The sequence below is a fragment of the Camelus bactrianus genome, chromosome 26 (assembly GCF_048773025.1).
Source record: "Camelus bactrianus isolate YW-2024 breed Bactrian camel chromosome 26, ASM4877302v1, whole genome shotgun sequence".
NCBI classification, from domain to species: Eukaryota; Metazoa; Chordata; class Mammalia; order Artiodactyla; family Camelidae; genus Camelus; species Camelus bactrianus.
Genome location: NC_133564.1, coordinates 2,419,916 through 2,442,310, shown reverse-complemented (window position 1 = coordinate 2,442,310; position 22,395 = coordinate 2,419,916). Strand labels below are relative to the sequence as shown.

General features: G+C 40.6%; 1 long non-coding RNA gene across 1 annotated transcript; it reads left to right on the top strand.

Moving 5' to 3' along the window:
- The first annotated feature begins 1,477 nt into the window (after positions 1-1,477).
- Positions 1,478-8,597, top strand: LOC141575099 (uncharacterized). The gene is made up of 4 exons (XR_012502434.1): positions 1,478-1,643; positions 2,914-3,076; positions 3,360-3,536; positions 4,972-8,597. It is a non-coding gene; the product is annotated as an uncharacterized LOC141575099 (long non-coding RNA).
- The last annotated feature ends 13,798 nt before the right edge of the window (positions 8,598-22,395 follow it).

Here is a 22,395-nt window from a genome sequence, read left to right as displayed (position 1 = left end):
CAGTTGCATCAGACCTTCCAGAATTACTCCCTCAATTTCACTGTTAAAACAGTAATGGAATCTCTGTTCTTCCAAGACTCGGGCCTGATCACCACGCATCCAGATATCTGTCTGTGGGTCCCTACTTGTCCTCGAGGCCCACGAACACACCATATGGGGTGAACTTTCTTCAGTGTCCCTACTGTAGGGGAAACCTGGAAGTCCCAGGCACTGTCCAGGAGTCACACCTACCAGCAAAAATCAAAGTCATGTGACTGAAACGGGACAACACAGGTGGTGTGATAGGGCTGAAAGCTCACCAAAACAGGTTTGGGGGCCTAACCCAAGCCCTCCGGCTCCTAAAATGAAGAAGGACAGGGAGTCCCAATTAGCCACGAGACTGGGGGGCTTCATTACTCCATGAATAAAGGATTTGTGCCAGTGCCACCTTTAGACAGGGAACCCCAGAACCCAGACTTGGAAGCATCCTGTCCCCTACCCTCTGATCAAATATTCTCTCAAGATACGTAGTGAGAGATGGGAGCCCCAGTGAGCTCTGGAATAAGATGCAATCTGAAAGACTGCTGGTAACAAATGGTGTGGAGCTCGGGCAGCCCCCAGGGCCACCAAACATTCTGGTACCACTGATGCCCACACTTCCATCCACAACAGCTTCTTCAGGACACTTATGCACAATAACCATCACACAAAAATGGTTGCTTAGACATGTTTTAAGAGAAATAACATTATGAGAATGCCAAATTCATGACAAGTCAGAGAAAAGACCCCAGAGTATTTACTGAATGAGATCTCACGTGTGCTCCGCATGAGCTTTAAACCCTTAGGACACAGTCATGGAACAGTAGGCATTTTCTTTCTTTCCTCCAAGTTGGCTTTGCTGGAGAGCTCTGTAGACACAGGAAGACTCTGGATCCCACCTCTACTACTTACACAAAAGGCACAACACGTAGAGAGGTATCAGCGCTGGTGCGACCGGCTCCAATGTGCACACTCCCGTGCCCAGCTCCCCGAGGAGCAGAGCTCCCCCCACAGGAGCAGAAAACCCCAGGAGCAGAGCTCCCCCAACGGGCACTGCAGTGCCTGCGAGAATCAGGTATCTGATGAGTGAGCCTGGGGCGGGCAAGACAGGAAGCAAGCACCACTCCCTCACGCTCTGCAGGTGATCTCTGTGTCATCTTGAATAAATACAGTCAGCATTAAAGATGTTTGACCAGAGGGTAAAAGGTAAGGCCTCCCCAAATCTCGCATTCCTTTAGTGGGAGTCCTGTTAGAACACATGGTGGCAAGAGACGCTGGCTTTACATGCGCACGTTGCCCTCAGGGCTGCAGGGGAGGCCACGGTGCTGCCTCTGCCCCACCTCCTGCCTTCGTCCCGCAGACCTCACAGGGGCCACTGACTCGTTCCTCTGACTTTCTCTCCTTGGTTGTGCTGCTCTTCCAGCTTTTAAGAGCTCATAAGAACCTCACCAGAAAATCTTTAACAATGAACGCAAATCAAATGAAATCAACCAAAGAAACACACTGCCTTCATCATTACTTTACATTTAAGGATGAAATTCTTGAAGACGACTCCCTGACCTGAAGGGATGGATGGAGGAGGAAAGAAAAGAAGACAAGCATCTTTGGCCCATAAAAAATGAGAGGTAACCAGATGGTGGCTAGTTTTCATTGCACCTCTCTGCCCTCCTCAATTTCACATGCCCCTCCCAACTCAACTCATCGGAACTCCACTGAAGGAGACGGCTTTGCAAATTTATTGGTAGCCAAAGAAATCGCTTGAGAAATAGTCTCCCAAACCCAGCGAGAACACTGAAAGCTGACCAGTGCCAGGATCTGAATACTAAAACACACAGATTCAAACTCCGACACCCTCCCTGGTGGGTGTACTTACAGTGGGGGTGTGGCCATGCAATTTGTCAGCATCCAACATATAAAAATTAAAGGGATACCAGTTTTCAACATCACAGTCCCTCTGAAACAACTGGTAGTCAATTAGCGTTTGTCGGCACAAAAGTCGATTTTCTCCCCTGCACGTGGAGGTGAACACACAGAAGAGACTGATGATCCCCGCTGCGAGTGTAGCTAAGTGTGTCCAAGCAAACTGACTCCACCAGCCTTCTGATGAACAGGGGAGTGTGTGAGCCGTGTGGCTTTGCAGACTGATGGCCAGGCAAAGAGGGCACTTCCTTAATTTGGGGAGAAAAACGCGGAAGCAGCACTCGCTGGAAATAAATTCTAATTAAAATTTCAGTTGCCCTTCCTGCAGCGTAACCCACGCCGATAGATGAAGCTCCCTCCGTGCTGTCCAGTCATGTGAGCCAGGCTCATTACTGTACCTGTGTGTTTGGTTTAGCAAGTGAATCATGTCTGTTTTCTGGAAATTACATGAGGGTGGAAAACCTTCCAAACATGTTCATTTATTTGCTGTGGAATTTGTTTAATCCTCTTGAGAGCATTTACAATGACAACCTTCTTAAATAAGCATCTTTGCCCGAGAGACCTTCCAAGGCACATGTGCCGAAACCTAGGACAACCCAGAAGCAAAATCAAAACCGTTAATAAATAATAATATGTCATAGCACTAACCACCAAAATTATATATATTAAAAAAAAAAAGCCAGGGCTTTATGCTGTCCAGGGTTTGAATCATTTATTTAACGTGTCAATTATTACAAGAATAAACTTTTCTAATTGTAAAACCTCCTCAGAAATCTTCAACTACTATTCAAGAAAAATATCACAGAAAATTTCTGAAAAGCATTTAAAGGAAAATCATTTTTAACTGAATCTTATTCTAGGCACACAGAATAAATTCTCTTTAGAGAACTCCTACATTTTTTTTAATAAATGACCTATAAAAATACAACCAGCATTAATCAGTAAATCTTCATTCCTTATTTTTAAAATTTTTAGGGCATGCTATTTTTTTTAAATCAAATGAGGAGGTATTCGCAAGCCAATGGACAACGGAATTACCTAAGGAGACATTATAAAGCAGCAAGAGCAACTAGCATTTTGACAAGCATTCTGCCTGAGAGTCACTCGTACCATCTCATTTTGACCTGGCCACTTGGAGGTGAGCTCCATCAGCCCACTTAACACATGAAGAAACTGAGGCTCTGGGTGGTCATGTTTCCAGTACTTAGGGGAGCCAGGATCCAAATAGGGATCACTGTCTATAGAGCCTGTGCCTTTACCAGATCACACTTACATTCCTCACACTTCAAATGCACTCAGTCCCCGAGGTAACACACCTTCCTTGTGTTTCTAAGAGTTTTAGGAAGTACTGAAATACAAAGACTTATCAGACATTTGTGTGGGCTAATTTTTTATTTTCTGATTTTCCTGAATCATTTCAGGCTGAATTCATACTACTTATGAGGAGAAGTCCTGAGGCAGAGGAGAGAGGGGAAGATAGTCCAGACATAAACAATTTCAACAGATCCACTTCATCAAGGAAGCAAAGTATTAAATAAACAACTTCAACAACAAGCTTGTCAATAAACCTTGGTGTCTCTGTCTCAGCCTGAAGGAGGGTAAGCCATCCAGCCCATTTGCCTTCCAGCCACATACCCTGGATGATCTTGGTTCCCTCACCTGTGACACGTGTGTTCTCCAGGGAATCTTTGTAGTGATTAAACGATAAAACTATATGCATAGGGGATACTTATTTGTTAGGCAGTAGGCACTAAACAAATAATAAAATTATTTTATTTCATGAAAATTGGAGATAGGTCTCCCAATTAAACATTCCTGACAGAATCCCAACAAGCACTTTAATTTATCTGCCAGAAATTGTAAAATAACATTTCTTTTTAAAGGCTGTATCCATTCTCCCTACTTTTTACCAATCCTGGCTGTTATCCTGAAAATCTATTCCCAGAACTTGGCATCCATCTCCCATATTTAAATCCTTTAAGTTTGAAATTATGATGAAGCTTGGGCACATAAAGATTCACACCATAATTCACAGAATAAACAAAGACCACAGGAACAGGGCCACTTCCAGACCCCATGTGCTCAGGACAGGCTCCAAACTTCATAAAATCAGATGCATGCTGTTTGAAGAGAAAGAAAATTGAATGTGATCAAGGAGGCTGACATAGAGCACTGGCTGGCTCAAGAGACGACTCCTTCAACCCCTCGTCTGACTTAAGTCATCTAACAGTTATCAGGTGATCTCTAAATAAAAGTAAAACAGGGGTAGGGTTGAAAAGCAAATTTTTTCCTAAAATATATACATATTGTCAACTAAAAATTGGCACGTGTCATCTGCCTCTGATTTGATTAAGTCATGAGCCACTGCAGCTGCTGACCTTCAACACCCTCTGAAAGTAGTTCTGTGTGGAGTTCAGGAATGGGGCGCTCTGTGCTCTGGGAAAATGGGCAGAAAATCTTTCAGATATTTAGACATTTTCAGGAAATTTTATGAGCCCAAATTCTTGCATCTCCTCCTATCTAGAAAAGCACTAAAATCATTAACAGAGACACCTGTTCCTCTACTAGCAGCAGCCTCGGACTTAACGTATACTTGACTGCACGTCCGCATACAATGAATTCTCATATAATGCTGAGCTCCCCCTCATCGTCAGAGCAGTTCCTCCGAGCTCTCTGAGATGCTGTCACCTGGGTTCTGGTCCTCATTTTGCCCCAGATAAAACTTAACCCAGAACTCTCACGTTGTGTGCCTTATTGACAGTACCATAAAAATTAAGCTTACATACTTGAACTCATAGTAAACATTCAGTATCAAATATTTCTTGACTTAAATTATTTTTTAAAAGTAAATAATTATTCCATTTCTTAAATATTGCATCTTTAAATATAAATAAACAGATATTTGTGAATCTTCGAATAATATATTCTGGAGAAATTTTTAGCTACTCAATAAAAAAGCTATTGTGTGGAGTTTTAGAAATTCAGAAGTGGAAAAGAATAGTATTGTAACTCAAGTTCTTGTTTTAATTGCAGAGATCCTGAGGCCTCAAAAGACATATAAAGTTTCCTGATTTTATACACTGTCCTTTAACAGAAAGCCTAGAACTAAGATCCTGGTCTTTGAGAAACCAAGACTTGCTCGGCTGGTGCAGGGCTGAACTTTATGAAAATGGGTCATGAGAAAGAACCAGAATGCTGGGGCCTGGGAGAGGCAGCGGAAGGAATGAGGGTCTCACCTGGTCGTGGGTGAGAAATAGGCTCCCGCAGTGCTGGTGTGATGGGCATCCCTCAAGGGCCTGAAAACTACTATTTAGCACACCTGCCACCGAAAAGCACACATGCTGTTTAACTAGAAGGCTGACCAGGAGGCTTTCTCAGTGACACAAGGAGCTATTTTCATGTGAACTCTACAACTACAGGAAGAGAAAGAATAGAAAGCTGATATTAATTACTAATAATTTACACCAAGAACCAAGGAATTTCCAGGAGAAATATAAAGATTTGTTGGAAGTTTCATTATGTGAACTTACTGCCAATTCTGTTGTCTTAAAAATTGTTCTATAAAATATATTGTCCTTTGATGTTCCAAATCACATTTGAAAGATTAATGTTTCTTAAGGGTGTTTCTGGAATTTTCTTCTATTTCCTAACACCAAATCTCAGAGCTTTAAAGAAATGGAGGGTTGGAATTTCGTCCACTCTTTTCTAGGCAAATTATTTTTCCTGCAAAGAACAAGGGGGGAATCACACAGAAAAGCATTTGAGCATCAGGCTGCTTACATTTCCTCCGGAAGTCTTGGAAAATAACGTGGAAATGAACAGCAGGACAGAAACCTGGCGGGAAGGTCACTGGCTAGAAGGTGAGAACAAATGTGTTTTCCAACGTGCTCTGGTCGCCACTAGTTTAAATGAACCGAGCAATTGGTCCAGCATACACGCACCTCTATGTGAAAATCTCAACCGTTACCAACTGCTCAGTGCAGCCCGAAGCAATGGACGGACTGCAGAGGCCCCCGGCGGCTCATCATGGTGTCTTACACCATGTGCAAGATGAGAGGTTCCTTCCCGCCCACTCCCTCCCCTCCCCTCAAGGGAGATGGCTGGTCCTGAATTGAGCTTACCTCATAGAAAGCTGTCTCTCAGCCCTCTGTCTAAAGCAAAATAAAAGCAGGAAAGCTACAAGGGACTTTACAGAACCATCCCAAAAGGGAACTGAAGCACATTTCTTCCCTCCATTCTGCTCCTGGAATGTGGACCTGATGGTTGACCCTCAGGCAGCCAATTTGGGCCATCATGTTGATGGGCTGAAGATAACAGGCATCTTGTTCTCTGACCCAGTGGCCATCATGCAAACCAGCCCTGGGCTACCGATTGCTTGACTTCTTTATTTAAGAGGGAAATACAATTTTAGCATGTTTAAGCCACTGCTGTTATCTGGGGAACTAGGTGTTGTACATTGCCATGGTAAGACCTAATAATAAAGTTCAATATTCACCAAAAACTATTTACCAAATAGTTAATAAATGATAAAGAGATCTTGATTTTTGTTTTAATGCTATGAAATGTAAATCAAGTTTCAGCATATGCCAATAAAACAAGACACTGTGGAGATGAAGCAAAACAGAGTTTGTAGAACAGAGACCAAAAGCATCCTCCTCTCTAAGGCACAGGAGTACAGCCGTGACTATACATGCCAAGGCTGTGGTCACATGGGCTCCCTGTTTTCCATGTCTTCGGTTGTGTTCTGTTTCCAGCCTTGGGAAAAATGGTTAAGACTGCTGGTCAAATCATTTCAGGAGCAGTTTCCATCATGTAGAACCCATGTCTCTTCCTTTCCTCTGCCTCCTGGAATGTTCTGACACAATTAATCAGTCCAGCCTTCTAAACTGAACAAATGGAGCTCAATCAATCTGCTTTTAGACAGAGCTAAAAATAGACATTAAAAAGCATAACTAGGAAATCTTACCTTCCAGAGGTCATTGCACAGATGAAATAGGAGAATATCTGTGAATCACTCTGTAAACACTAAGTACAATACAAACAATATTAGTACTGATTCTATGTTACATTCATCAGTAAAGGAATACAGAACCCTTTCTTACCAGAAGGAAAAGTGCTTTGAAATTTTCTGTCACTTTAATTCTTCAAAAGTTTCTATAAAATTGATATCCTTAAAAAAATCAGTATTTGGAACTAATTTTAATTCCTTCATCTCCCCCGGTTTAACACATATCAAGAATGTTACCATTTCTAGATATATTATTTAGGAAAGCCTTTGGTATTCATGAGGCACAGAGCACGGCAAATTGTCAGTATCACTCAGGATAGGAAAAGCATTTTTGATACCCGAACTTGAAGACATGAAGAAGATGCCTGACATGTCCCACTGACCTTTCAAGCTATTCTTTTTCAAACACTTGCTTCTTCTTGGTCCAGAACAGACACGCATTTGTTGATGTGAGACTCTTTAAGTGAAAAGGTCAACCCATCATTACCACTTTAGAGACTGAAATCTTACGCTCCTCATCCATGTGGACATAGCATCCTTACTGATTCCTAACATGAAAAATGACCATCGATGACATCTCAGGATGCTCCAATGCAGTGGTTCTCTGCTGCAGTGAGGAAGAAAGAGCCGTATGCTTCAAGACTCACTTCCTGTCTGTAGCTCACTTGGCAAGACGCTACAACTTGTCTAAGCTAAAGCTTAAAATTGGAGAATACAGACAACATCCATGGCAAAGGGCAATCGAAGGCTAATTCCTTGGCCCCAATTCATCGCTTCTCAAGAGCCTTGGGCAATACCTTGAGAAAAGCAGCAACATGGTACCCAATTCATCAAAACCTGCACCTCCTACTAGTTGACAGTAAAGCAAGTGTCATCTGGCTCAACAGATCTCCCTGTGTCTCTACAGTGTACGGCTAGATTTTCTTTATTTTCTCAGTTGGGGGACATTCCATTTCTGAAAATCCCCCTCCCTGCAGTAGAAGTTCTTAGTTTCCTAATCACAATGCAGGCTTGAAGGGGGAATAAAAGATCTGACAAAACATAGATCACTATTTATTCCTTGATATATTTTTGGCACATGGACTAAAAATCTTTGGGTCAGTTGGGCACCAAGAACATATCTAATTTACACAATTGTCAACTGTCATTTTATTACCAGCTCCTGAAACAGTCACGTGGTCACTAGTTTTTTTTTCTTTTTCTTACCTTGGCCCATGGATTTGATGATTTCTAAACTGACACAATAGATTTTTGAAAAGAAATCTGTTTCACCTTTTGCTTTTAAACCTAATTTGTGTACCTGACCCTGACTTCACTCTAACATTCACAAAAAGCTATCCAAAGACACCCCCTTTTGACATCATCTCTAGATGTCTCGAATATACTGCTGAGCTGATTCTTCCAGATCATTAAAATATATATGCATATTATGCTGTGGTCCTCTTCAATTTGTGGTATTTTCAGTAATCATTACCTCTTTGGATACTTTATTACACATTTAGCATTTCTTTATCCAATTCAGTTACAATTGTATATAAGATTTCAAAAGAACTGGTTTCTCAAAATGATGATATTTAACATCTATGGCCTTTTCTTAATCAAGTAATTCTATAAGGATGTCAAGGGCAGCAGTGAACTTTGTGTGTGGTGATTGCTGCTTCAGAGTCTCCGGTGCTGACCCAAGATCTTGCAGGTGTTTATGCATCCTTGTGAATGTCAACAAATCAGTCTATTAGGAGCTGAAATTAAACTACCTGGATGCTAATTTTTCTTTTTAAAAACAATAAACTCAATTTCCCTTACTAATTCTTTATTGTTTCTTATACTGAGTCTCAACACTTTTCCTAATATATATGTTTGGTGAGGAGGGGGGCACATCCCTGAATGCCTGCAGACAGCAACAACTCTATAAGATTAACCAGAGGTGGCCGTGGATGTTGTGTGACTTCAGCCACTGAGCACGAGCACCTGATGTCCCTCCAACTGTTCTGCCTGCATTGCTGACAGCCCTGAAGTTCACTGCCTCTTGTAATATTCTACAACATTACAGTTCATATATTTTTAAAAGGTATCAATTTGTGAAAGTCATCTGTGTAAAATGGGGGGTACTTGTCTTTGCTCATTTCAGGCTAAACTAAGTTCAGAAGGACACACTCACACACACACACACACTCAGTTCTGAGTGCCCCCAAAGAAAAGTATAAAAGGCTTCGGGACAGTGGTGGCACTCAAACCTTTGGAATTTTGAGCTCTATGAAAGTATCACTTATTCAGAAATTAAGCATTATAATTCTAGGCCAAGAGAATCAGTATCCCCCACAAGTTACTTACCAGAATTTTTTTAAAGAAACTATCTTCCCTAAAATCGAATGATAAATCAAATATCCATGGAAAGAATATAGATCAGTAATATCAAGCAACAATTTCTACACTAATGCTGATTAGCCATCAGCCCAAACCAAAGGACATAGAAATAAGACAACTGGAGATAAAGAGATGGAAGAGAGGTATTAAAAAGCAAGAATATAAAAGAAGAAATGGCCCTATGGAAACCTGCTCATTTTTTTGAAATAATTACTTGGTTAAAGGAACTCACTCTTGAGGATTTGAAATGCACCAAGGGGAAATCTAGCAGGGAAAAGAAGCAGAAGCAGGTCTCAGTTTTCTCCGAGGCTGATCCTAAATGAAAAAAAAAAAATCCTTGGCTTCCACAATACACAACCTGCATTGATGTCTAAGCAGAAGAGTGAGGAGGAGAGAAAACCGAAGTGTGTGGAAGCCATCCTTCACCAACACTGCTGGAAGCACAGAACTGTGGTGTTGGGGCACTGCCCGACCGATATATATAACAGCAGGAATAAGCTCTAACTAGGCTTCTGAGCGAAAAATGCTTTTAGCTTTAAATCTACTCAAGTAAACATGCAGAGAAATCATGGTAAGTGCTTGAGATGAAGCCTTGCTGTTTAGGTAAGATAAAGGAATGCTTCTACACTTGTTCCATTTTGGAAACATATGTGAGTAGAAGCCAACCTTCACCTAGGTTTTTGAGAACCCAGAGTTTCTGGCCTCGGGGAATTACGGTACTTACATATATAAGGGGAGGCACAATCTCCAGGAGGCTTTTCCATTCCAAAGAGCTTTCACTTGAAACCGGCTTTCAGAATCATGCTGAGAAATCAGTTAGTGTTTCTATATGTCACTCCATCTTTTATGCTGTATGAAAGAACTCCACACCACATGCTCAATTTTTAGATATGTATGAGTTTGGAAGCCATCCTTCAACTAGCTAATTGGGAACCCACAGTTTTTGGGATAGGGAAACTACGCTACATACATATCTATTGGGATGCACTAGTACCAAAAAGGTTTTAAACTGCAAACCTCGTTTACTTGCAACCGGCTCTGAAAAACATACTGAGAAATCAGTGTAAGTGTTTCAGTATGTCACTTAACCTTCAATGCTGGATGAAAGAACGCTTCTCCACATGATAACTTCTGACATATGTATGTGTGTTGGAGCTGTCCTTCACCTAACTTGTTGGAAACCCAGAGATTCTGGTCTAGGGGAACTACGCTACTTACATACCTAACCGGAGGCACTCGCTCCAACGCGGTTTTCCTAAGCAAACCACTTTTACTTTGAAACCAGCGTTAGTAAACACGCTGAGAAATCAGAGAATGTGTTTCTACATGTCACTCTGCCTTTTATGATGGATGAAAGAACGCCACTCCACATGCTCTATTTTCAAATCTGTACATGTATGGAAGCCGTCTTTCACCTAACTTTTTGGGAACCACAGTTTCAGGACTAGGGGAACTACGCTGCTTTCTTATATTTGGGGACGTCCTAGCACCAACTCGCATTTCCACTGCAAAACGTTTTTACTTGAAACGGATTTCAGAAACATGCTAAGAAATCAGAGTGAGTGTTTCAGTATGTCACTTAACCTTCAATGGTGGAAGAAGGAACGCCTCCCAACATGCTCACTTATGACATCTAAATGTGAGTTGGAGCCATTCTTCACATTACTTCTTCTAGAACAAGGGTTTCTGGTCTAGGGGAACTACGCTGCTTACATATCTAAGCAGAGGCTCTCGCTCCAAAGCGGTTTTCCACAGCAAACCACTCTTCCTTAGAAACTGGCATTAGGAAACATGCTGAGAATTCAGAATAAGTATTACTGTATGTCACTTAACCTTCAATGCTGGATGAAAGTAAGCCTCTCCACAACATCACTTCTGACATTTGAATTTGTGTTGGAGACGTCCTTCTCCTAACATGTTGGAAAACCAGAGTTTCTGGAATACGGGAATTACCCAATTTACATATCAAAGCAGAGGAACACGATTCAAAACAGTTTACCAAAGCAAAGTAATTTTTTTGAAACCAGCGTTTCACAGTAAACATAAAAGTCAGAGTGAGATGTACAAACACGTTCTCTGATTTCTCAGTATGTTTCTTAAACCCGGTTTCAAGTAAAAGCGGTTTGCAGTGAAAAGCTCAGTTCGTGCTAGTACATCCCCATATATATGAAAGCAGCGAAGTTTACATTGGACTGAAAGTCTGGGTTTCCAACAAGCTAGGTGAAATGCGGCTTCCACACTCCTACATTCCTGAAAATTGAGCATGTGGAGAGGCGTTCCTTCAGCATAAAAGGCAGAGGGACTTCTAGACACACATTCTCTGATTTCTGACCTTGTTTCTTATGCCGGTTTCAATGTAAAAGTGGTTTGATCTGGAAAACGAAGTTGGAGCGAGAGCCCCCCCTTACATATGTAAGTTGCATAGTTCCTCTATACAAGAAACTCTGGAGTTCCAACAAGTTAGGTGAAGGACGGCTCGAAGAGAAATTCAGATGTCAAAAGTGAGCTTGTGGAGAGGTTTCTTTCATCCAGCCTTGAAGGTTAAGTTACATACAGAAACAAGTACTCTGATTTCTCAGCATGTTTCTCAAAGCCGTTTTCAAGTAAAAGCGGTTTGCAGTGAAAAAAATCGAGTTCGTGCTAGTACATCCCCATATATTGGAAAGCAGCGTAGTTTACCTTGGACTGAAACACTGAGTTTCCAAAAAGCTAGGTGAAGAACGGCTTTCACACTCATACAGATCTGATAATTGATTATGTTGAGACGCGTTCCTTCATGCAGCATAAAAGGCAGAGGTATTCGAGACACAAATTCTCTGATTTCTAAACGTGTTTCCTAACGCCTTTTTCAATGTAAATCCAGTTTGCTGTGGAAAACCACTTAGGAGCGAGTGCCTCCCCTTAGATATGTAAGTAGCGTAGTTCCCCTATACCAGAAACTCTGGGTTTCCAACAAGTTAGCTGAAGGACGGCTCCAACACAAACTCAGATATCAGAAGTGAGCTTGTGGGGAGGCTTTCTTTCATCCAGCATGGAAGGTTATGTGACAGAAATAATTACTCTGATTTCTCAGCATGTTCCTCAAAGTCGGTTTCAAATAAAAGTGGTTTACTGTGAAAAACCTTGTTGGTGCCAGTACGTCCCCATATATATGAAAGCAGCGTAGTTTACCTTGGACTGAAACTCTGGGTTTCCAACAAGCTAGGTGAAGTACGGCTTCCATACTCATACATTTCTGAACACTGAGCATGTTGAGAGGCGTTCCTTCATGCAGCATAAAAGGCAGAGGTAGTCTACACACACAATCTGTGATGTCTCACCATGTTTGCTAACACCGTTTTCAATGTAAAAGCGGTTTGCTGTGGAAAACTGCTTTAGAGAGAGTGCCTCCCCTTCCATATGTAAGAAGCGTAGTTCCCCTATACAAGAAACTTTGGGTTTCCAACTAGTTAGGTGAAGGACGGCTCCAACACAAATACAGATGTCAGAAGTGAGCTTGTGAAGAGGCGTTCTTTTATCCAGCATTAAAGGTTACATGACATACATAAACATTTACTCTGATTTCTCAGCATGCTTCTCAAGGCCGGTTTCAACTAAAAGCCGTTTGCAGTGTAAAACCGAGTTCGTGCTTGTTCGTCCCTATATATATGAAAGCAGCTTAGTTTACCTTAACTGTAACTCAGGATTTCCAACAACCTAGGTGAAGTACGGCTTCCAAAATCATACAGCACTGAAAATTGAGCATGTGGAGAGACGTTCTTTCATGCAGCATAAAATGCAGCGGTATTCTTCACACACACTGTTATCTCAGCAGGTTTCCTACCTCCGTTTTCAATGTAAAACCGGTTTGCTGTGGAAAACCAAGTTGGAGCAAGTGCCTCCCCTTAGATATGTAAGCAGCTTAATTCCTCTATACCACAAAATCTGCGTTTCCAACAAGTTAGTTGAAGAATGGCTCCAAGACACATTCAGATATCCGAAGTGAGCTTGTGGAGTGGTGTTCCTTCATCCAGCATTGAAGGTTAAGGGACATACAGAAAGAAATACTCTGATTTCTATGCATGTTTCTCATAGCCGGTTTCAAGTAAAGGCGGTTTGCAGTGTAAAATCGAGTTCGTACTAGTACGTCCCGATATATATGGAAGGAGCGTAGTTTACCTTGGACTGGAACTCTGGGTTTCCAACAAGCTGGGTGAAATACGGTTTCCACACTCATACAGTTATGAAAATTGAGCATGTTGAGAGGAGTTCCTTCATGCAGCATAAAATGCAGAGGTATTATAGACACACATTCTCTAAAATTTCAGCATGTTTCCTAACACCGTTTTCAATGTAAAAGCGATTTAGTGTGGAAAACCACGTTGGAGCAAGTGCCTCCACTTAGATATGTAAGTTGCGTAGTTCCCCTATACCAGAAAATCTGGTTTTCCAAGAAGATAGGTGTAGGACGTCTCCAAAACAAATTCAGATGTCAGAAGTAAGCCTGTGGAGAGGCGTTTTTTCATCCAGCATTGAAGGTTAAGTGATATACAGAAACACATTTTCTGAGTTGTCAGCATGTTTCTCAAAGCCGGTTTCAAATAAAAGCAGTTTGCAGTGTAAAACCGAGTCCGTGCTAGAAAGTCCCCATATATATGAAAGAAGGGTAGTTTCCATTGGACTGAAACTCTGGGTTTCCAACAAGGTAGGTGAAGGATGGCTTCAACACTCATTCAGTTTTGAATATTGAGAATGTGGAGAGACATTCGTGTGTCTATAATAAAGGGAATGGTTTGCAGTAGAAACACCTACACTGGATTCTCAGTAAGCTTCCTAGTGCTGGTTTGAATTTCATGCAGTTTTCATTGTAAATCCCAGTTGGAACTAGTACCTTCACATTTACACAAATGTAGTGAATTTACCCACTCATAAGAAACTGTGTTTTCCCAACAAGCTAGCTGATTGAAGACTTTCACACAACTTAACTCTCAGAATTGTGCAAGTGGAGAGACGTTCATTCATCTAGCATGAAATAATGGGTTGCAATCGAAACACTTGCTCTGGTTTCTCAGTATGTTTTCCTAGTGCCGGTTGGAGATTCATGCAGTTCTCACTGAAAAACCGAGTTGGAGCTTGTACCTCCCAAAATATATTTATTTAGCTTAATTTTCCACACAAAAGAAACTGTGTGTTCCCAACAAGCTACGTGATTGAGGCTTTCATACTCATTTAAAAGTCAGAATTGAAAATATGAAGAGACGTTCGATAATCTAGCATAAAGGGAATGGGTTTGTAGAAACACGTACTCGGGTTTGTAGAAACACGTACTCGGGTTTCTCAGTATGTTTTCTACTGCCGGTTTGATGTTCATGATGTTTTCACGATAAAACCGAGTTTGAGCTAGTACATCCATATACATATATAAGAAGTGTAGTCCCCACATAAAAGAAATTGTGTGTTACCAACAAGCAAGGAGATTGATGGCTTCACAATTAAATCTCATAAATGAGCATGTGGAGAGAAGTTCATTCATCTAGCTTAAATGGAATGGTTTCTACTAGAAAGACTTCTACTGGGTTTTCAGTATGTTTTCCTCGTGCCAGATTGAAGTTCATGAAGTTTTCACTGTAACACCGAATTGGAGATAGTACTTCCCATTATATATGTAAGCAGTGATTTTCCCGGCTCTAACGAAACTGTGTGATCCCAACAAGCTAGGTGATTGAAGGTTTCCACACATTTAACTCTCACAATTGAGCAAGTGGAGAGACATTCGTTCATCTACACAAAGGTAAAGGGTTGATATAGAAACACTTACACTGGACACACAGTATGTTTCCTAGTGCCGCTTGGAAATTAATGCAGTTTTCACTGTAAAACGGAGTTGGAGCTATACCTCCACACATGTATTCATGTAGTGTAGTTACCCACTGAAAACAAAATGTGTTTCAAACAAGTAAGGTTTTTGATGGCTTGCAAAATCATTTATCTCTCAGAATAGAGCATGTGGTGAGACGATGTTTCATCTAGCAAAAATGGAACTGATTGAGGTAGAAAAAATTTCACTGGTTCTTCAGAATCTTTGCCTAGTGCCCTTTAGAAATTCATGAAGTTTACTCTGTAAAGTCGAGTTGGAGCTAGTAATTCCACATATATATGTATGCAGTGTAGTTACCCACTGAAAAGAAAATGTGTTCCAAACAAGATAGAAGATAGAAGAATTCCCACACAATTAACACTCAGGATTAAACATATAGACAGACGTTCGTTCATTTAGCTTAAAGGGAGTGGTTTCTAGTAAAAGAAATATTCTGGTTTCTCAGTCTGTCTCCTAGTGCCTGTTTGAAGTTCATGCGGTTTTCAATGTAAAATCTAGTTCGGGCTAGTACTTCCCCATATATATGTATCGAGTAAAGTTTGCAACTGAAAACAATCTTTGTGTTTCCAACAAGCTAGGGGAAGTACTGCTTTCATACACCATTATCTGAGAAGTGAGCATGTGGAGAGAAGTTTTTCATCTAGAAAAAAGGGGACGAATTGCAGGAGAAACACCTACTCTGGTTTCTCAGACTGTTCATAGTGCCGGATTGAAGTTCCTGCAGATTTCACTGTAAATCCGAGTTTGAGCTATTAAATACCCTTATAGAGGTATGTAGTGTAGTTTCCAACTGAAAAGAACCTTTGTGTTACCGACAAGCTAGGTGAAGAACAGCTTTCACACACACTTATCTCTCAGATCTGAGCATGTGGAGAGACGTTCGTTCATTTAGCACACAGGGAACGTTTACAAGGAAATCACTTACTCAGTTTTCGCACTCTGTTTCCTTGTGTCTGCTTGAAGTGCCTGCAGTTTTCAATCTAAAACCGAGTTGGAGATAGTACCTCCCTATATATACGTATGTACTGTAGTTTCAAACTGAACAGATTATTTGTGGTCCCAACAAACCTTGTGAAGTTCGGTTTTCACACACAATTATCTCTCAGAACTGAGCTTGTGGAGAGACGGTCGTTCAACTAGCACAAAGGGAACGGCCGCAGGGAAAACACTTAATCTGTGTTCTCAGTCTGTTCCCTAGTGCCGGTTTGAAGTTCCTGCAGTTTTCACTATAAAACCGTAATGGAGCTATTATCTCCCCAAATATATGTAAGAAGTGCAGTATCCAAATATAAAGAAACTTTATGTTCCTAACAAGCTAGGTGAAGGAAGGTTTTTACACATACTTATCTCTCCGAAAAAAGCACGTGGAGAAACGTTCGTTCATTTAGCACAAAGGGAACGGTTTGCAGGGAAATCACTTACTCTGTTTTCTCATAGTGTTTCCTAGTGCCTGTTTGAAATGGCTGCAGTTGGAGTTGGAGCCGAGTTGGAGCTTGAACCCACCAATATATATGTATGAAGAGTAGATTCCAACTGAAAAGATATTTGCGTTCCCAACATGCAATCTGAAGGACAGCTTTCACACACACTAATCTCTCATAACAGAGCATGTGGAGAGACATTCGTTCATCTAGCACAAGGGGAAGTTTTAGCAGGATAAACAATTACTCTCGTTTCTCAGTCTGTTTCCTAGTGCAGGTTTCAATATCCTGCCCTTTTCCCTGTCAAACTGAGTTGGAACTTGTGCCTCTCTGTATATATTTATGTTTGGTAGTTTCCAAAGGGAAAGAAATTTGTGTTCCCGAAAGTTTGTTGAAGGACTGATTCCACACACAATTATCTCTCAGAAATGAGCATGTGGATCTACTTTCGTTCATCTAGAACAAAGGGAACGGGTTGCTGGGAAACAATTACAGTGATTTCTCAGTCTGTTTCCTTGTGTCTGTTTGAAGTGCCTGCAGTTATCACTGTAAAATCGAGTTATAGCTAGTACCTCCTCATATATATGTTTGTAGTGTAGATTCCAACTGAAAAGAAACTTTGTGTTCCCATCAAGCTAGCTGCAGGACGGCATTCACACACACTTAATACTCCGAAATGAGCATGTGGATAGACGTTCGTTCATCTAGCAAAAAGGGAACGGTTTTCAGGGGAAACATTTACTCTGTTCTATCACTCTATTTCCTAGGGCTTGTTTAAAGTTCATGCAGTTTTCCCTCTATAACAGAGTTGGAGCTAGTACCACCCCATATATATGTATGAAGTGTAGTTTCCAAATGAAAACAAACTTTGCTTTCACAAAAAGTTTGCTGAAGGACGGATTCACACACAGATAGCCCTCAGAACTGAGTAAGTGGAGAGAAGTTCGTTCAACTTGCACAAAGAGAACGGGTTGCAGGAGAAACACTTACTCTGTTTTCTCAGTCTGTTTGCTAGTGCCAATTTGAAGCTCCTGCAGTTGTCACAGTAATGAATACTTGGAACTAGTATATCTACATATACATGTATGTAGTGTAGTTTCCAAAGGAAATGAATCTTTGCGTTCCCAACAAGCTTGGTGAAGGCGGCTTCCACAAAAAATTATCTCTCAGAACTGAGCATGTGGATAGACGTTCGTTCATCCAGCACAAAGGGAACTGGTTGCAGGGAAAATACTTTCTCTTGTTTCTTAGTCTGTTTCCTTGTGCCTGTGTGAAGTTTATGAAGTTTTCAAACTTAAAACGTGTTGGAATTTCTACCTCCCCATATATAAGTAGATAATATTTTTTCATCTGAAAAAAATTTGTGTTCTCAACAAGATATATGAAACACGGCTTTCTAAGAAACATCTCTCAGAACACAGCATGTTGACAGACGTTCGTTCATCTAGTACAAAGGAAACGGTTTGCAGTGGAAACTTTTTTCTGCTTTCTCACTTTGTTTCCTAGTGCCCGTTTGATGTTCCAGCAGTTTTCACTGTAAAACTTTATTGGAGCTAGTACCTCAATATATATATCCATATAGTGTAATTTCTAACTGATAAAAAATTTTATGTTCCCAGCAAGCTAGTTGAAGGACGGCTTTCACAAAAAATTTTCTCTCAACTGAGCATGTGGAGAGACGTTCCTTCATGTAGTCCAAAGGGATCTGGTTGTAGGAGATACATTTACTTTGTTTTCTCAGTCTGTTTCCTAGTTCCGGATAGAAATTCCTGCAGTTTTCAATGAAAAAACGAGTGGGAGTTTGTACCTCCCTTTATACATTTATGCAGTGTAATTTGAACTAAAAATAAACCTTGTGTTCCCAAACAGCTAGGTGAAGGGTGGCTTTCCCACACACGTAGCTCTCAGAACTGAGCAAGTGGAGGAATTTCGTTCATCAAGCTCTAAGGGAAAGTGTAATAGTAGAAACAGTTACACTGGATTTTCAGTCAGTTTCCCAGTTCCCGTTTCAAGTTCCTGCAATTTTCTCTGAAAACAGAGTTGGAGCTAAAACCTCCCCAAATATATATGTATGCAGTAAAATTTCTAACTGTAAAGAATCTTTGTCTTCCCAACAATTAAGGTAAAGTACGCATTTCACACATACTTATCTCTCAGACTGGGCATTTTGAGAGATATTCGTTACTCTAGCACGAAGGGAACGTGATAAAGGAGAAATATTTTGCTTTCAAAGTGTTTCTCTTTCTGTCGGTTTGAAGTTCCTACAGTTTTCAGTGTAAAACCGAGCTGGAACTTGTACCTCCCCATATATGTGTAAGTAGTGTAGTTTCAAAATGAAAAGAAAATTTGTGTTGCCAACAAGATATGTGAAGGGCTGCTTTCACACGCACTTCTCTCTCCGAAAAGACCATGTGGAGAGACGTTCGTTCATCTAGCACGAAGGGAACAGTTTGCAGGAGAAACACATAGTCTGGTTTCTCATTCTGTTTCCTAGTGCCGGTTTTAAATTCCTGCCCTTTTCACGGTAAAACTGAGTTGGATTTAGTACCTAGCCATATATATGTATGAAGTGTATATACCAAATTAAAAGAAACTTTGTGTTCCCAACAAGCTAGGTGAAGGACGGCTTTCACACACACTTAATTCTCAGAACTGAGCGTGTGGAGAGACGTTCGTTTATTTAGCACAAAAGGAACGGTTTGCAGGAGAACACTTACTCTGGTTTCTCATGGTTTTTCCAAGTACCGGTTTCAAATTCCTGCCGTTTTCACTGTAAAGACGAGTTGGAGCTAGTGACCCCCCATATATATGTATGTAGTGTAGTTTCCAACTGAAAAGAATCTTGTGTTACCAACAAGCTTGTTGAAGGACGGTTTCCACACAAAAGTATCCCTCAGTATTCAGCATGTTGAGAGTCGTTCGTTCACCTATTAGAAAGGGAACGGGTTGCAGGGAAAATATTTTTCTCTGTTTTCTCAGTCTGTTTCCTAGGTTCTGTTTGAAGTCCCTGCTGTTTTCACTGAAAAACCGTATTGGCGCTTGTACCTAACCATATATATATATATATTGCAGTTTCCAACTTAAAAGAAACTTTGTGTACCCAGCACGCTAGGTGAAGGACGGCTTTCACACACACATATATCTCAGATCTGAGCATGTTGAGAGACGTTTGTTCATCTAGCACAAAAGTTAAGTTATCAGGAGAAACACTTACTCTTTTTTCTCACTCTGCTTCCTAGTTCCTGTTTCAAATTCCTGCTGATTTCACTGTAAAATCAAGCGGGAGATAGTAACACCCCAGATATATGTATATAGTGTAATTTCTAAGTGAAAAGAAACTTTATGTTCCCAACAAGCTAGGTGAAGGACGGCTTTCACACACACTTATCTCTCAGAATTGAGCATGTGGAGAGACGTTCGTTCATCCAGCACAAAAAGAACGGGTTGCAGGGGTAACTCTTATACTGGTTTCTCAGTCTGTTTCCTACTGCCGGTTTGATGTTCCTGCAATTTTCACTGTAAACCCGTGTTGGAGCTAATACCACAACATATATATGTATATTATGTAGTTTCTTCCTGAAATAAACTTTATGTTCCCAACAAGATAGTTGAAGGACGGCTTTCACACACAATTATCTCTCAGAACTGAGCATGTGGAGAGACGTTCGCTCATGTAGTAGAAAGGGAACTGTTTGAAAGATAAACAATTACTCTCTTTTCTCCGTCTGTTTCCTAGTGCTGGTAAGAAATTCCTGCAGTTTTCAATGAAAAACCGATTTGGAGTTTGTACCTCCCCGTATATATTTATTCAGTGTAGTTTCCAACTAAATAGAAACTTTGTGTTCCCAACAAGCTAGGTGATAGTCGGCTTCCCCACACAATTATCTCTCAGAACTGAGTATGTTGAGAGACTTTCTTTCATCTAGCACAATGGGAACGGGTTGCAGGTGAAAGAATTACTCTGTTTTTTCTGTCTCTTTCCTAGTGCCGGTTTGATATTCCTGTATTTTTCACTGTAAAACCTATTTTGAGCTAGTACCTCCCTATATATATCCATGCTTTGTTGTTTCTATGTGAAAGGAAACTTTGTGTTCCCAACAATCTATGTGAAGTTCGGCTTTCACACACACTTATCTCTTATAACTGAGCTTGTTTAGAGACGTTCGTTCATCTAGCACAGAGGGAACAGCTTGAAGGTGAGACACTTACTCTTGTTAGTCAGTCTTTTTCCTATTTCCGGTTTTAACTTTAAATTTTTCACTGTAATACCGTGTTGGAGCTAGAAACTCCCCATATATATGTATGGAGTGTAATTTCCAACTTAAAAGGAGCTGTATTTTCCCTATAGTCCAGGTGAAGTTAGGCTTTCACACAAATTTATCTTTCGGAACTGAGCCTGAGGAGAGACGTTCTATAATTTAGCAGAAACGGAAGGGGTTGCCGTAGAAACACTTACTGTGGTTTCTCAGTATGTTTCCTAGTGCTGGTTTGGAATTAATTCAGTTTTCACCTTAAAACCCTGTTGGAGCTTGTACCTCCCCACATATATATATTTTCTGTTTTTTCCAACTGAAAATAACCTTTTTTTCCATCCAAATATGTGAATGTCCTCTTTAACACACATTTATCTCTGAGAATTGATCATGTGGCGAGACGTTCGTTCATCTAGCACAAAGGAAATTGGTTGCTGTAAAAACACTCTGGTTTCTCAGTATTTTTCCTAGTACCGTTTTGAAGTTCATGCAATTTTCAGTGTAAAACCGAGTTGGAGCTTGTACCTCCCCATATATATGTATGTCGTGTTGCTTCCAAATTAGAGAAACTTTATGTTCCCAACAAGCTAGATGATTGAAGGCCACACACACACGTATACCTGAGAACTGAGCATTTGGAGAGATGTTCTTTCATGTAGCACAAACGGAATTGGATGCTTTAGGATCACTTACTCTGGTTTCTCATTCTGTTTCAAAATGCCGGGTTTTAATTCATGCAGTTTTCACTGTAAACCCGAGTTCGAGGTAGTAACAATAAATATATATCTATGTAGTGTAGAATCCAACTGAAAAGAAATTTGTTTTCCTAACGAGCTAAGTTAATGTCTTCTTTCACTCACACTTATATCTCAGACCATAGCATGTGGAGAGATATTCGTTCATCTAGCTCAAATGTAGTGAGTTTCAGTAGAATCACTTACTCTGGTTTCAGTATGTTTCCTAGTGCCTGTTGAAAGTTCATGCAGTTTTTACTGTAAAACAGATTTGGAGCTAGAACCTCCCCATATATATTTATGTAGTGTAGTTTCCCACTGAAAAGAAGCTGTGTTCCCAACAAGCTACGTGATTGACTTTTTCACTCACACTTATATCTCAGAATTGATCATGTGGAAAGACATTCGTTCATCTAGCTTAAGGGAAATGGTTTGCAGTTAAAACACTTACTCTGGATTCTCAGTATGTTTCCTCTGCCGATTTTAAGTTCCTGCAGTTTTCACTTTAATTCCCAGTTGGAACTTGTTCCTCCCCATATGTATGTATGTAGTGTTGTTTCCCACTTAAATGAAACTGTGTTTTCTCAATAAGGTAGGTGACTGACGGCTTTCACACACACTTAACTCTCAGAATTGAGCATGTGGGGAGACGTTCGTTCATCTAGCATAAATGGAATTTGAAAGTGATGATCATGACCTGTGCTTGTAAAAAAACAGTTAAGGGAGCATTAATTTAGAGCCTTTATAGTTATGGCCATGAGACATTACAGAATTTCGTTTTCAGCAGTTGATTTCTTTTTTTTAAACTTCAGAAAACTGA